Below are 17,142 nucleotides of genomic sequence, written 5' to 3'. Positions count from 1 at the left end.
AGGCCCAAAACGTCAACCTTCCTGCTCCTCTGATGCTGCTTGGCCTGCTGTGTTCATCCAGCTTTACACTTTGTTATCTCAGATTCTCCAGCATCTGCAGTTCCTACTATCTCTCTAGCCAAAGGTCTGGTAGGGATAACTACAAATATGTCAAAAGATTATCACAATTTGATGAAAAAGATGCTGAAGACTTTCTCATTTCCTTTGAGGAATTGGCTAGACAGACGAACTGGCCAAAGAATGTGTGCATAATGTTAATTCAGATCAAGTTGGCAAGCGGGGCTAGTGAGATGTTTGCAGCACTGTCAGAGGAGGTTTCAGGAGAATATGATGAAGTAAAACATTCTACTTTGAGTGCCTACAAAACTGATACCAGAAGCATGCAGATAATGATTCAGAAACGTAAGAAAGGAAACCAGCTCAGAATTATATCGAGTTTGAAATATTTGAAGAGAACAACTTCGATAGATGGGTGAGAAGCTTAAAGATAGAAAAGACATAAGAGGCTCTTAGAGATACTTTTCTGTGCGGAGTTTAGAAACTCACTTCCAGAAAAGATAAGAGCTCATGTTGAGGGACAGAAAGTTAAAACAGCGAGAGGAGCTGAAGAGATGGTGGATGAATGTGCTTTAGAGCATAAATCGAAATCTAGCTTCTGACAACAATTTTATTCATGAGGCGTAGAAATTGGGAAAGAAGGAGAACTTTTGATGATAAAGAAAAAGTACATCATACTGGTAACAGTTAACTGCATTTGAAAAAACGAAACCCAAGCGGTCGAAAAAGAGATGAAAGGCCACTGTTGTTTTCACTGCAATAATTTGGGACACAAAATGTCACAGTGCTGGTTGTTTAACAGAGGCACAGGGAAAAAGGGTGTGGTAAAAGAGGCTAAACCAGTGAGATTAGTTAAAGTAGTGAAGGAAATCCCAAGAGAAGTCAAGGAGCTGCAATAGAGCACAGCCTATTCATAGGCTGGAGAGTAAGATAGTGCCCGATGTTTTCAAAGACTTCAATTCTATGAGTAACATTTACACAGGTAGAATAGGGGGAGTAGGTAAAGAAGTTAATATATTAAGAGATAATTGAGCTAGTCAGACTCCAATAGTAAGAGATGAAAATATTTGCACTGTTTCTGAAATATTGCCTAAGAGAATGGTAATCTGTGGAATAAATGGAGAGAGGAGTCGTGTTCCCCTGTGTAAGGCAAGACTACAAAGTCCAATCAAGACTGGGGAAGTGACAGTGGGAGTGATGGAAAAATAGTCTATTCCAGGGATACAGTTTATTCTTGGAAACGATATAGTGTTGTCACAGGTGGGCGTGGTACCCATCGTAGTGGCAAAGCCAAAGAAAACCAGGGAAGTTAAAAGGAGTTAAAAGGAAAATACCCTAGAAATTTTCTGGCCTGTGTGGTGACAAGATCTCACAGCGATAAGTTAAAACAAGAAGGGAAAACAAAGAGAAAGATGGAGGAGTCAGCTGATAATCTGTTTGATGAGATGGCAAAGGAAACCATTAAGTGGGTGGAAGATCAGGCAGAGGTGTTTAGTTCTGAAAGACTAATGGAGTTACAACAAAAAGATGAGATGATAAAGGATTTATAGCACAAAGTCTATTTGAAAAGGACTCAGAATGCATTCCAGAACGCTAGTACCTTAAGGATAAAATCTTAAGGGGGAAATGGAGACCCTGGCAGGTTAGTGCAGAGGAGAAATGGGTAGATGCCCATGGAGATAAAGTATTGGGGCTGTTACAAGTGTGAGGATATCTCTTCAAAGCAATGTTTAGTGGTCCCTATCAGATTGAGAAAAAAAATTAATCAGGTGAATTATCTGGTAAAGGTGCAAGTTAGGAAAAAGTTAAAGTCATGTGAACATGCTGAAACCTTACTATGACAGGGAAAGGGAAATGGAGAAACGGTTATTAGTTACTGCCATTCAGGGTGAGAAATCAAATCCAGATGGTTTGGATTTTGATGTGTCTCAGAATAAATTGAATAATGAGGAAGTCCCATGAATAGAGAACTGAATTGAAAGATTTTTTACAGTGCTATGGGGACCTATGTAGAAATAAAATGGGGAGGACTAATGCTATAGTACATGAGGTTGACGGAGTGAATGCTGTTCTGATAAAACAACACTCCCATTGGCTTAATCCTGTCAAAGCAGTTCAGGTTCAGTCAGAAGTGGAAACGATGCTCTATGAAGGAATCATGGATATGAGTCAAAGTGAGTTGAGTTCACCAATCACACTGGTTCCCAAACTTAATGATACTCGACAACTTTGAGTGGATTATCAGAAGGTCAATGCCATGAACAAATCAGACGCATACCCAATTCCAAATTTGGGGGACTGTGTGGAAAAAGTAGGACAAGCCACCAATATGACAAAGTTGGACTTATTTCGTGGTTACTGGCAAGTACTTTTGTCGGAAAAAGAGTGAAAGAAGTTTCTGCTTTTGCAACCCCCCAGAGCGCTATATCAATTTAAAGTCAGGCCCTTTCGAAGGAAAAAGCACATCAGCCACTTTTCTAAGACTCATTGAACAGAGTTGTGGCAGGATTTACTAATTCTGCCGTCTGTATAAGTGACTTAGTGATATTTAGCCATTCAGAGAAAGATCACATGGTGCATTTAGCAGAACTCTGTGAAAGACTATGGAAGGCAAAGCTGGTCATAAATTTGGTAAAGACAGAATTTGTGAAGGCAGAAGTGACATTCTAATGGCACAATATCAGATAGGGATGAATGACACTGACGAACGTGAAGATGAAGGCCATTGAGTAATTCCCAAGCCCGAGGAAGTGCTATGATTTTTTTGGATTGAACAGATTCTGCAGGAAATTTTTACCAAACTTTCATAGTGTAGTGGCACCGTTGACAGATTTGTTAAAAGAGAGCACAAAGTTTTGGTGGACAGAACAATGCCAGGAGGTATTTGAGGATTTAAAAGCAGTGTTAATCACCACACCAGTTTTAGCCACGCCAATTTTTTTGAACCTTCAAAGTTGCCATTGTTGTAAGCAATGTAGGGGTTGAAGCTGTGTTGTTACGGAAGGCTGATAGCGGAATTGAAAGGCCAATCAGTTATTTTTCAAAGAAACTCAATATACTCCGAAAAATATATTCAACCATTGAAAAGGAGTTATTGAGTTTAGTAATGACCTTACAACATTTTAATATTTATGCTGCAAACAAGGCATCAGATATGATTGTGTATACCAATTACGGTCCTTTGATATTTCTGGAAAGATTTAAGGACGAGAACACCAGATTATTTCATTGAAGTCTCATATTACAAGCAATTGATTCACAGACTGTATATGTTGTGAGTCATAAAAATATTATCGGTAGATGCTTTGTCACAAGTCTAAAAGAAAAATGTTCATATAAGGTAAAAATGGTAGTGTTGAATGTTTTATATGTATAGAGTTACAAAAAGTTTGTAACTCCAGATGAATGAAATCTCGGTCTCGTAATATAATGCAGCGAAGGTTTTTGTTAGAAAAAAAAAGAACATCTTTTTGGAATAAGTTCATTTTTTTTAATTCCAAGGGGCAGTTATTGCAGAGTTGAATGAAGTACTTGTGGATTGTGAGGCAGGAATTTAGAACTAGGTGATTGTAAAATGATAGGGAGAAAGCATTCCCTGGTCACTTTAAAAGGTCATGAGCTTTTTCAACGCATAGCGATTTGAAGCAGATGTCTGTGAGCAACAGGTTGAATATTTGCAAGTAGACAGAGATCACCTGAATTGAAATATTTGCATCAAAAGGCCGGACTGTTTGCAAGGCAAGCATCAGTTATTTTTTACCAAGACAACATACTTTTGAATTTAGTCAATCAATTTGAAAAAGGCCTTAGATATCAAAACCTTATTAAATTTAAATCTGTTGGTTATGACAGTATAGGACAAATCCTATTGAAAGAAATATTGATACGTCATCAAGAATGTAAAGGAAGAGGGCAGTTTGACAAAGCACAGAGCTAACTGCCATCCACCAGAGCTAACAGATCTCAGCTCTCAAGACAGACTCGCTTGGTCTCACGTCCTCCTCTATGTTTTATAGAATGCACCATCTATTTAACAAAGTACGAATGGCAAAACTAGTTAATATCCTTGACAGAATATTCGGGGGAGAAAGCGCAGAATATTCCGGAAGACAAGTAACCTAACTGTAATTTCAAGAGACTGAATTCGTTTTTCTGTACCAGTGGGACTCGTATTTCTTGCAACAGCATACCATTAGTATCTTGGTTTATTCAGGAATAGTTAATAGTTAGCAGTGGGTTCATCAGTTTGTTAAAGTTTAGTTAATTTGTTCACTGTTAGAGTTAGGTAAATAAATTGTTGCTTGGTGAATATAAAATTTATAATGAGTGTCAGGGATTTATTTTATTTAACCGCTACAATTGCTGAAAGGCTGGTAAGCCCACTTATTACACTCCTTTACAGGTTATAGGGTGAGGTGATCCTCTTTGGGCGTTTCAGTTTTAGTTCTCAGAGCGAGGTCAACTTCCACGTTATAACAAAACAGCAAAAATCAAAACACGCCAGAGAGAAAAACGTGATCTCAGTTCTGCCCCTGCACAGATTTAACACTTCTGTTGACAGTTTTAAACCTTCTGCCACAATTTCTATATGATTAGATGTGTTGTGTGGATATTCGTAACTCACTGGGTTTCTATCTGAGCCATGGAAATGTTTTTTTTTGTGTTTTATATTAACAGGTTTCAAAATAGAACAAGTGAACTGGGAGCTTGGAAGACAAGTCTTTGAAATCAGGGAAAATGTAAAGCCACTACAATCACTGGAATCTCCAATATAACAGCACCACTTTAAAGCACCAAGACTAGATGCAAATGTTCCTGAAATTTGGATTGGTAAAAATATTTGAATAAAGTTGCTAGTTCAAGCATACAATAGGAAATTAAACTGAAGATTAAATTTCAAATTTCAACCAAGAGACAATGGAACAGTCTAGGTGGTTTTGATTGAAAACCTAAAGTACACATATTGCATGTGAATGATACCACAAGTCCTGCTGATTCTCCTTCGTCAGTGTTTAAACCTGGAATGCTTATCAGATGCTATGGGAAAAGACAAACATGCTGACGTGTTAGTTTGGATCAAAGTGTAAAGATTCAACAGGACAGGCGAGAAACAGTGTCTCACAGGAATATATTTTGAGATGCTGGGATATCTTGTGATGAGCAATGAACAGGATGCAACTGAATGCAGCTCTGGATTGAACTCAGCGCTTGTTACAACTTAATTGATTGACAATCAGTTTCCACTGGATATTTCAGCATGACCTTGAAATGTCCCATGAACTTTGTATTACTCATTACCCTATAAATAAATGTGTTTGTGCAGGAACTTACACCATGTATCTGACTTCTTCACTGATAATAAGAGAATGAGTGTAATCTGCAATGTTGGCCTCCATAATGTTATAATATAAGAATTCTGCAATTGTAGTCAGCTGCAAGATCGTGAAAGTGCCAGAAACAGCAAACAGAAAGATCATGGACTTCCTGTTGATTGCCATTTCTGCAATTCCCTCCTCTGTTCTGGACCTCAGGCCCTAAAGGACTCATCTGTTCAGTAAAATATTACCGATGGTATGAAACCTGAGCAGCATAATTCAATCAAAGAGAAACAATTAAGTTAGAAGAGAATCAACCCAGTCAAATATCACTCACCCAAGATCAGTAAAATAGATATGTTTTGTCCAAGAGTCCCTCAGTACATTGTCAATGATCTTGTCATGTTGTAAAGTAAAGTAGAAATGCAGGGTCTTTCGATGGAACAGTAGAGTGATTGGTGGAATAACAACCATTGCTGTTTTCTCAGTGGAACATTTTCTTTTCAGCTTCTGGCAACAAATGTCAACAAAGTGATCGAGGTTGAAAATGACTGTTTACCAAACTGAAGTACTCGTAGATATATAACTGCGAACAGTAATAATACCACAGACAGGTGTCATGTTGAGCAAGGAATATGTAAGTAATAACGATTGATCTGATACAATATGACATAATTGATTGCTATCATCAGATATGCTGTTGCTATGTCCACCAGGTAGTAACTGAAACAAACAGAGAGCGAGCATTTTCCTTTGGGAAGATCACAATCACCAGTCAATTAATTGAAAAGTGAAGAAGGGAGGAAAAGATGGGGAAAACAGATAATAAAACTGCACACAGACTGCTGCAGTGCAAGGCCAGCTGACCAGCACTTCCTCAAGTGATATTTTTGGATGGCGATAAATGTTTAAACAGTCAGTGGTGCCCAAGTCCCACGAGTGAATTAAAAAAAAGCAAAATGGCAAAAACTTGCCTCTCAGGCTACATTGAACCACAATCCTAAAATGTTAATGACGAGGCAGAGAACGAAAGAGCATACTACATTTCTCAGTTAATTGTACAAAATAGACTTCAGTGTACAGTTAGGGTTGTGGTTTGGATTAGGGTTAGTGTGAGGGTTGGGATGAGTGAAGTGGTCATGAATTGTCTCATTGCAAAATGAGTCATGTACTGGCATTGGAGCTGGGTTTCAGAGTAAGGATATGTACATCGGCAATTCTCCAACATACAAATAAATCATAAACTGAGTAAAGATTGACTTCTAAATTATATCTTCAGCAACTGGTTGGCAGAGATTGAACTCTTGGGATTCTACATCAAATGGAGAGACAGACATCACTGTCATCACAGAATTGACGTTTGTATTTTTAACTGGGAATCCACGGAACCAGAAGGAATCTGTGTTTCAATATTCTGTACACCTTCCAGAGCAGAAAGAATTAAGTTAACTGAAACAAACAAGAGCATGGATTACAGGGAAGCTCTAAATGAAGGTATTCATTATTTTTGAGATTAGTCGCTTCTGCATGCATTTTTACCTTCATAGCATAATGGTGGAATTAATGTTGACTTCTGAATTTTGAAATTACTGTGTTTTGTCCACCACAGTAATCACGTGAGAGTCAAACATGTTGATGCAATTTGTTTGTTCAAGTTGTTGTTACTAATAATGATGTCAACTGTAACTATGTCACTGGAGGCTTACCCTCTATAAAAATCAGAATCGATTGGAATGGATCAGTTCACAGTTCCTGCCAGAAGTTTGAACCCTAAAGCAACTGAAGTTGATGCTAATCTCAAAAATGGCGTATCCAATTGTATGGCAAATAGAAGATGTTTTCATTCCTCTTATTTCAGCCATTGGTGTTCCCGGTAATCTGTTATTGCAAGTGTTCATGATGCAATCTGGTGATAACTTTGCTGCTTAACTGTCATTACTTATCACTGTGTATTTTGCTCAAACACCTTTTCTAATCATTAAATGCAGACATTATATCTGCTCTTGCATTCTTCAAGCAAATTCATTTCCCCCTTAATGACGGACTATAAACCTCCTTTGCTTGCTTTATTTATTTTTGTAATGGATTCCAAATGTACTGTTGGTAATCCTGTTGCAATATTGTAATTATAGGAAAGCACGCAATATACCAGTTTACACCTGTCATGCAACAGCAAGGATGGACATTTTGCCCGAGGTTCGATCACATTGTTCTTTGTTTCAGGACATTATATGGAAATATTTAATTCTGTTCCAATGTTTTTCCTCACAGTTAACTTGGTGGCAATATGAGCCTGTCCCGAGGAAAGTGTGGACTCTCCAAGTGCATCATTCATTACTTGATTTGAATGGCAATGGCTGATCTCCTTGTCGTTGTCTTTGATGCCATATTGTGGATCACTGTTCCAATTTATTTTCCGAATTCATTCGTGAACCTTACTCCCATGTGCAGTCTTTTTTCTGCCTTGGGGTCAGCAGCCACAGTGATTTCTGTCTGGCTCACAGTCACATTCACGTTTGACCGATTTGTGGCCATTTGTTATGAGAGATTGAAAACAAAATTTTGCACCGAGAGAACTGCAGCTGCAATCCTAGGAACGGTGACAGTGCTGGGCTGCCTGGAGTCTCTACCCTGGTATTTTATGTATGAGCCATGGTACATCATTGATAATATTCCATGGGGCTGCACCCATAAACTGAATTATTTTAGTTCCCCTGCATGGGCTGCATTTGAAATTATCAACTTCATTTTCACTCCTTGTGTGCCATTCTTTCTCATCTTGCTGTTCAATGTGCTGACTGTCAGGCGTATTTTAGTGAGCAGTCAAATCCGTAGGGGTCTCCGTGGTCTAAAAAGTGGAGAGGCATACAAGGATGTGGAAATGGAAAACCGGCAAAAATACATCATTTTGCTGTTCAGTATATGGTGCAGTTTGTGGGTGACCCAGGTTGTGCACAATATTTATGCACGAATCACAGATATCCAATATTGCTACTCCTCCACAGACCCATGCTTTATCACAGATCGCACAGCGAAGATGCTGCAACTCCTCAGCTCCTGCACTAACACAGGTATTTATGCTGTCACCCAGATTAAATTCAGACAAGAGCTAAAGAATGCAATGATATATCCGTTCAAGCAAATTACTCAACCGTCGAACAGGTGAAAGGGTATGAAATTTGAGAAATAAATTGCACTTAACATTCTGGTGCGCTAAGATCACCGCAGGGGAATGAACTAAGTTATCAGCATCACAGAGTCTTCAGTCTGATTAATTTTGGCCAAAAACTCAATTTATTGCAAAAGCCTTGCCGTGTGGACAATTCATGAATTGATCTCCAAAAATCAAACTGTATGAGTGAAACGCTCAGACAGATTCTACCTAAGCCCACGGAAAGAAATGGAGAAAGCTATCAATCGCAGCTGTGGGATTATTGGGAGTGGGGTTTCTCAATTTCATGAGACATTTGGAGATGGTCTGAATATGTGGAATAAAATACTGACAACTTAGCATCAGACTGAAAAGCTTACTTTCTTTTCCCAAGGATGCTGCCTGAAATGCGAATTATTTCCTGATTTTACTGCCTTTATCTGCGGCCCTTACAGCTGAACTGGATTACTGTGAGATCAAAATTCCACTTCAGAGCAGTGTTCTATTATAAATGGGACGTGCAAGTGGCAATGGTTTCTCAGGTTGGAGAGAATACATGGCCATCTGCAGCTCTTCTTCATAAGATGAGAAATAAAAAATCACCTTTCTTTGGAAAGAAAAATGCTCCCTAATATTAATTCTTGATGTGGCTCCGAGCATATATGACATTCTTCCAATCTGTCAAAGCATGTAAGATTCTAAACAGTACTGACAAGGTGCAGTTGGAATACATGTTCCCTCTCATGGAATAGTGCAGAAGGAGGGGTTGGCAGTCTGAGCAGTGGCACTGTTTTAACATTAGGCTGGCCCTTACAAAGATGAGGCGATTTTATGTTTTCTTTGAGGTTTGTGCAAGTTTGGAACGCTCATCAGAAGGCAGTTGTGTAGTTGGGGTTTTTCATTGATTTTTTTTTAAATCAAGATAGATTCTTGCTAGCAAAGGAAATGAAACAGAAATTAGAAAGACAGACTTTGAAACACAAGCAGGTAAGACCTGATCCTATCAAATGTGCAGCAGGGTTGAGGGTAACGTTATGCTTCTGCACCTATTTCATATCTTTATACATTCATCGATGTTTGCAAGTTCAATTTCAATCCACAGTTCTCACTCACATCTGGTTGAATTGACGCAAACATTGACAGCAAGGATATCACCTATTGTCTATCCCAAATTTGTCTTCGAGGGAGTAGTACGTCATTTTCTTGACCAGCTGTGTCCATGTCCTGCAGACACCACAACTCCGGTGTAATGAGGGAGGGTGGAAATCAATGTCAATTACGATTCTGCCGTGTGTTCCCTCTTCCCCATCCTCACACCACCCAGACGAAGGAGACAGGGGCTGCAATCGATTTTTTTTTTCTTCATTCATTCAAAGGATGAATTTGTTGCTGGCTAGGCCTGCATTTATTACCCACCCCTAATTGCCAAGAGGGCAGTTGGGAGTCATCCACAATGCTGTGGGTCTGGAGTCACACCTAAGTCAGACCAGGTAAGGATGGCAGTTTCTTACCCGAAAGGACGTTGGTGAGCCAGATGTGTCTTTCCCAACAATCGACAATGGATTCATAATCATCACTAGATTCTTTATTCCACATATTAATTGAATTCAAAGTCCGCTATTTGCCATGGTGGGATTTGAACCCAGGTCCCCAGAGCTTTATCTGGGTCTCTGGGTTAACAGTCCAAAAATAATAATAGTCAGCCCTCGACTCTCCTTGTTCAGTGGTGTGTGTTGTTCTGCCATTCTTGATCTGAACGCTGCTGGTCCTTAAATCAGAGCAAAGAGAATCAGAAGCATACTTTTTGGAACTTCGAGCCTGCTCCACTAATCAATATGATCTGGGCTGATCACAGAACTCAATACCCTATTCCCGTGTTCGCCCTCATACCATTTGATCCCTTTAGACCTAAGAGTTATACCTAACCCTTTCTTGAAAATAATGAATGTTCAAAACTCAACTATCTTATGCGGCAGATAATTCCACAGGTTCACCACTCTCTAGGTGAAGACATTTCTCCTCATTTCAGTTCTAAATGGCCTACCGCTTAAACATCACATATGATCACCCTGGCTCTAAAGCACCCATAATCAGGAACATAATTCCTGCGTTCGTCCTGTCTAATCCTGTTAGAATTACTCCAGTTTTGATTAAATTCGCCCAAAACCATTCTTCTAAGCTCCTAACCAATCCAGTCTCTCTTCATATATCAGTTTTGTCATCGCAGGAATCAATCTGTTACACATTCCTGGCATTTCCGCCATTGGCAGAATACGGGGTGTCATGGTGTCTCAGTGGCACAGCGTCTCAGTGGCGAGGCACAGTGACTCAGTGGTTAATACTGCTGCTTCACGGCACCAGGGAACAGTGTTCAATTCTAGCCTTGGGCAGCTGTACGTGTGGAATTTCCACATTCTCCCCATGCCTGCATGGGTTCACTCTGGGTGTTCTGGTTTCCTCCCAACCTCCAGAGATGTGCATTTTAGGTGGATTAGCTATGCTAAATTGCCCATAGCGTACAAGAATGTGTAGGTTAGGTGCATTTGTCATGGGAATTGCAGGGTTCCAAGGATAGGTTGGTGGTGAGTCTGGTTGGAATGAAGTTCAGAGAGTTGGTGTGGATTTGTTGGCCTGAATGGCCTGTTTCCACACTGTCGGGATTCCATTCTATCCTTCCACAGATAACGGGATCATAACTGAACACGGAATGCTACGACAGGTGTAGGAGTGACACCAAATCCCCATTCCAGCGGTGAGTGACTTTAGCTGCAAGGTTCGGTTGACGTGATTGGAATTGTTTATCTTAACATGAAGATGCTCAAGCAGAGATTTGAAAGCACTGTGCAAGATTACGAGTTTAGATGAACAAGACCCATTCTCATTAGCAGATACTATGAGTACCAAGTGGATACAGTCTTTTGGTTTTGAGGAATCGTTGTGGGGACGGCGTTGAATTTTAGGTGGTCATAAATGGAATTTTTTACTCTTGTGGATGGCAAAATCAGCAATCATGAAGCCATTTCTTCAGGATTTTGCATAGGAATATGCCTCCTGCTTTTAATATACTGACTGTGTGACCTCGTATCAACACCTTCAATAAAATTTTCTTTCACTTACTAAGGACAGCAAACCACCACAAAACGTTCATGTCCAACAAAACTCCAGATGACCCGAACTGAAGTTCAGTCAATGGCAAGTCCCCAGGTCAACAAGTTTAATCAGGGGTTTATTTTATTCATGGCATGTTAGTGTCATTGACTAGGGCCGCATTTTTTACCCATCCTTAATTACCCTAATTATGAGACAACTGAGAGGCTTGCTCAAGCCATTTCAGAGTGCAGTTAACATTCAAGCACATTACTGTCGGTCCGCAGTCATGAGCTGGGCAGACCTGGTAAAGATGGCACATTTCGTTTTCTGAAGTTTATGAGTGAACCAGATGGGGTTTCAAGCCAATGGTTTAGGCAGCATGAAGTTTGCTTTTTGATTCTAGATTTTACTGAATTCAAACTTTACCATCTGCATTGAATGGAAATTGAGCATATCTCAGCAAAATGTTCGGCTGTTCTGCATTAACGTATTCAAGAGGCGGCTAGATATTGCACTTGGGGCGAATTAGATCAAAGCTTATGGGGAGAAAGCAGTTTTATGCTGTTGGATTGGACAATCAGCCATGATCGTGATGAAAGGAGGACCAGGCTCGAAGCCCGAATGGCCTCTTCCTCCAACCATTTTCTATATTTCTATTCCTAGCTCACTCATATTATTACTGTTCCATTCGGCAGAACTTGCGGATGCTGTGTTAGGAATTCTATATTCGTGTTTTTATTTTCAATAGAAGACCAGAAAATAAACTTCCCAAACATTAGTTGTCACATTAAGTGCTTTGACCCATTAGCAAAATTAGTTGAGTGGGACATCTCACCATGTAGAAATTGTGGGAGAAGGTTTAAAACTGTTAACAGAAGAGAAGGGGCAGAACCCAGGTCACCATGTGACCTCATATCGTACTTTCATGTAATCAGTTCAAAAACTTTCAAAAATATCTTTGGATAATGTCAAACTAGCATTTTAAATCTCTATTTCCTTCAAGAAAACATTTTCCAGATCTTTCTTTCATGACCACCTTCAAGAAACAAGAAACAACACCGGTATACCGTCAAAACATTTCTCATGACAACTTTACTGTTCACCTTGGATGTCTTCCAAAAAAGGTTTATGCATGTTTCGAGAACAAGCGAACCCACTTTTATTCACAAATCTTTTCTGCACCATTCTTAACAAACATATTTTTTCTCAAATTTCCATTGAAACGAGATTTCAGCGTTTTGAACCTGTGATGCTTTCGGTCAACTCCCTGTATTATTAGTGATTTCAGATTAATATAAAGGGTGCTCTCATTGTAACTTGCGTGGGAACTGTTTACAATACGATGCAATTTTCACAGAGGGCTTCTTTAACTTCACTGTGGGAAAGAGACTTGTTGATCTCTTCCTCAGCTGTCCCTAAGTGTTGTACCTATTTTCCCACCTTTTGCAGCTTCTCATTGCCAGTTGGGGAAACGCTAACAACTCCAGAAATTAACTGTATTGTTTTGCAAGTTAACAGTTCATGGTTTTGTATCTGGTGTGTTTGGATTATTGTTATATTGTTATAACGTGGAGGATGACCCCCGCTCTGAGAACTAAAACCAAAACACCCAAAGAGGAGCACCTCACGCTATAACCTGTAAAAGAGTGTGAAAAGTGGGTAAGCTGTCTTTCAGCAACTTCTTGTGTTTAAATAAAACAAAGCCCTGACCCTCATTTTAAAATCAACATGTTACAATTTATTCATCTAACTCTAACAGTGAACAAATTCACTAACATATTAACAAACCGAATAAACCCCTGCTAACTACTAACTATTCCTGAATAACGTAAGGTTCCAATGGTATGCTATCCCAATAAACACGAATCCCACTTATATAGAAAAAAGAATGCAGTCTCTCAAAACTACAGACAGGTTACACATCTTCTGGAATTGTCTGTGCGTTCTTTGTCAATTCTTCTGTCAGGAATGCCTTCTTCACCAATTCTTTTGTCAGCAATATTAAGTAGTTGTGTCATGGGTACCTTTGTTATTTAGACGGTACTTTCTCTAAGACAGAGAGGAGGCTGTGACAGCCAGCAATTTTCTCTTGAGAGCTGAGGACTGTTAGCTCGGTTGGATGAGATATCAACATTTCTTACAGTAGGATTGGTCCTAAGTTTTCTAAACCATCAGATTTAAATTTAATTGGTTTTTCGTATCTAAGTGCCTGGTTCAAATTGATTGGCTAAATGCAAAAGCTTGTTATCTTGGTAAAACCTGCTGCCTGGCCTGTGAACTGTTAAGCCTTTGACACAAATGTTTCAATTTAGGTGCTTTCTGCATACTTGCAATCTTTGAAATTGCTGCTCATAGACATCAACTTCAACTTTCTAAGCACAGACAAAACGCATGATCTTTTAAAGGGGCCATGCAATGATTTCACCCCAAGCATTTTACAAACACCAAATTCTAACTTCCTGTCTCCCAGTCCACAAGAACTCTACGAACTATGCAAGGACATCAAAAGAGAAGTCCATGTCGTCATCATCCCCAGTATTAACGTCCAGTCTGTATATCTGTGACACTAGAAGTGTGCAGACATATTCATAAATTTGAAGCTGTTTGCGAATAAAGAAATAGAGAAGGAAAATGTATCCATCCATCCCACTTCAAGCAGAATGGGTTAATTAGTCCATGGAGCAATGAAAATTGTATATATTTAATACCTAAATGACCTGTGTTGCTGCATGAGTTTATCTGATGTCTCTTAGACATAATCGTGTCAACACCTCCCTCTTTCGCTTGGACAGCAGATAAGGGTCATGTGTTACATTTACTTTCTGAGCAAAGGAAACGACTATTTCCATTTTCAATTTTACCTTCTTGAAACCCTTTGATATCGGTTTTCTCAGATCTTAGTAGAGTAAATTACCTTTCAAATATTTCAATTTTTCTTCTCTTTCTGGAGTTCCAATTCACACCAACAAACATTCTTTGAACATACAAAATAGAATAATTCATCCAGGACGACCAAATCGTCTTATAGAACATAGAACAGTACAGCACAGTACACGCCCTTCGGCCCACGATGTTGTGCTGACCTATTATCTGACTAAGATCAATCTACCCTGCATACCCTACATTTTACTATCCTCCATGTGCCTATCCAAGAGTTGCTTAAAAGCCTCTAAAGCATCTGACTCCACTACCATTGCCGACTGAGCATTCCGCATGCCCACCACACTCTGTGTAAAGAACCTACCTCTGTCATCTCCCCTAAACCTACTTCCAATTGCCTTAAAATTATGCCCCCTTGTAAAAGTCATTTCCGCCCTGGGAAAAAGTATCTGGCTAATCACTCTATCTATGCCTCTCATCATCTTGTACATCTCTATCCAGTCACCTCTCATCCTTCGCTCCAATTAAAAAAGCCCTAGCTCCCTCAAAGTTTCCTCATAAAACCTGCCCTTCAGTCCAGGCAGCATCCTGGTAAATCTCCTCTGCACCTTCTCTAAAGCTTCCACATCTTTCCTGCATTGAGGTGACCAGAACTGAACACAATATTCCAAGTGTGGTCTAACCAGAGTTCTATAGAGCTGCAGCAAAACCTCCCGGCTCTTAAACTCAATCCCCCTGCCAATGAAAGCCAACATACCATATGCCTTCTGTACAACCCTATCCACTTGGGTAGCAACTTTGAGGGATGTATGGACGTGGACCCCAAGATCCCTCTGTTCCTCCACATTGCCAAGAATCCTGCCATTAACCCTGTATTCTGCATTCAAATTCGACCTTCCAAAATGAATCACTTCACACTTTTCTGGGTTGAATTCCATCTGCCACTTCTTTGCCCAGCTCTACATCCTGTCAATGTCTCGTTGCAACCTACAACAGCCCTCCATGCTGTCCACAACTCCACCAACCTTCGTGTCATCAGCAAACTAAATAACCCACCCTTCCACTTCCTCATCCAAGTCATTGAAAAGAACACAAAAAGCAGAGGTCCCAGAACAGATCCCTGTGGAACACCACTGGTCACCGAGCTCCAGGCTGAATACTTTCCATATACTACCACCCTCTGTCTTCTATTGGACAGCCAGTTTTGTATCCAGACAGCCAAATTTCCCTGAATATCATGCCTCCTTACTTTCCGAATGAGGCTAACATGTGGAACCTTATTAAATGCCTTGCTAAAATCCAGACACACCACTTTCACTGCTTTTCCTTCATCGATGTGTTTTGTCACATCTTCAAAGAATTCAATAAGGCTTGTGAGGCATGACCTGCCCTTCACAAAGCCATGCTGACTATTTCGAATCAAACCATTCTTTTCCAAATAATCATAAATACTATCTCTCAGAATCCTCTCCAATAATTTGCCCACCACAGAAGTAAAACTGACCGATGTGTAATTTCCAGGATTATCCCTATTCCCTTTCTTGAAGAAGGGAATGACATTTGCCACACTCCAATCTTCTGGTACTACTCCAGTGGACAGTGAGGACGCAAAGATCATTGCCAAAGGGTCAGCAATTTATTCCCTTGCTTCCCATAAAATCCTTGGGTATATCCCGTCTGGCCCAGGGGACTTATCTATCCTCCAGAATTAAAGTTTCACGCACACCTTCCAATAATATTTGGACGGTCCCTCTGGCCAGAAAATGAAAATCCAAAGACAATGAACGAATCACAAAGATTGTATAATTTACCTAATACCAGTACTCTTGCCTGAAACTGACAACAACACACAATGTACGGCATTTCATGGAAAGAAGCAATAAATTCTGACATTTAACTTAATTTCTTTTCTTCAGTTGGTTTCACATGTCTCCAACCAATTCCAAGAGGAAAATTTTACCAAGCCCTGAAGTGAGACTTTCTTTTTTTATATAAAATCCCTGCAGTGTGGAAACAGGCCCTTTGGCGTAACAATTCCACACCGAACCTCAGAACATCCCATCTACACTCAAACCCTATAACCCAGCTAATCACCACATCCCTGAACGCTATGGATAATTTAGCATGTACAATCCACTCTAACCTGCACATCTTTAGACTGTGGGAGGAAACCGGAGCACCCGGAGGAAACCCACACAGACATGGGGAGAACGTGCAAACTCCACACAGACAGTCGCCTAAGGGTGGAATCGAGCCTGGGTCCCTGGCGCTGTGAGGCAGCAGTGCTAACCACCGAGCCACGGTGCTGCCCTAAATTGCCCACCACTTTTCAGGCCTAGATGTGGCAGGAGTTATGTTTGATCTGTTAATTGTGGGATCACTTTACCCTATCTATCAATTACTGCTTATGCTGTTTGGCAAGTATTCTTCTTTGGTAGCTTCACCAGGTTGACACCTGAATTCCAGGCATGCCATCCTGTCTCCAATGAAGCAGGGTTAATCCCCTCTTTCGATGGGAATGGCTGAGTGGGAGATATGCCAGGCCATGATGTTGCAGATTGCGCTGGTTGTAGATTATGTAAGCACTGATAGTTCCTTAACGATTGAATTCAAATTAACTCTTTGCCATGGCAAGGTTGAAGGCTCAGT

At 40.1% G+C, this 17,142-nt stretch overlaps 1 pseudogene; it reads left to right on the top strand.

The window, feature by feature from the left end:
- Nucleotides 1–7,175: 7,175 nt before the first annotated feature.
- Nucleotides 7,176–8,538, top strand: LOC125487779 (annotated as a pseudogene).
- Nucleotides 8,539–17,142: the final 8,604 nt, after the last annotated feature.

The sequence above is a fragment of the Rhincodon typus genome, chromosome 45, assembly GCF_021869965.1.
Source record: "Rhincodon typus isolate 14 chromosome 45, sRhiTyp1.1, whole genome shotgun sequence".
Taxonomy (NCBI): domain Eukaryota; kingdom Metazoa; phylum Chordata; class Chondrichthyes; order Orectolobiformes; family Rhincodontidae; genus Rhincodon; species Rhincodon typus.
Note: the sequence above shows the minus strand (reverse complement) of the source record. Positions and strands in the feature narration are given on the sequence as shown.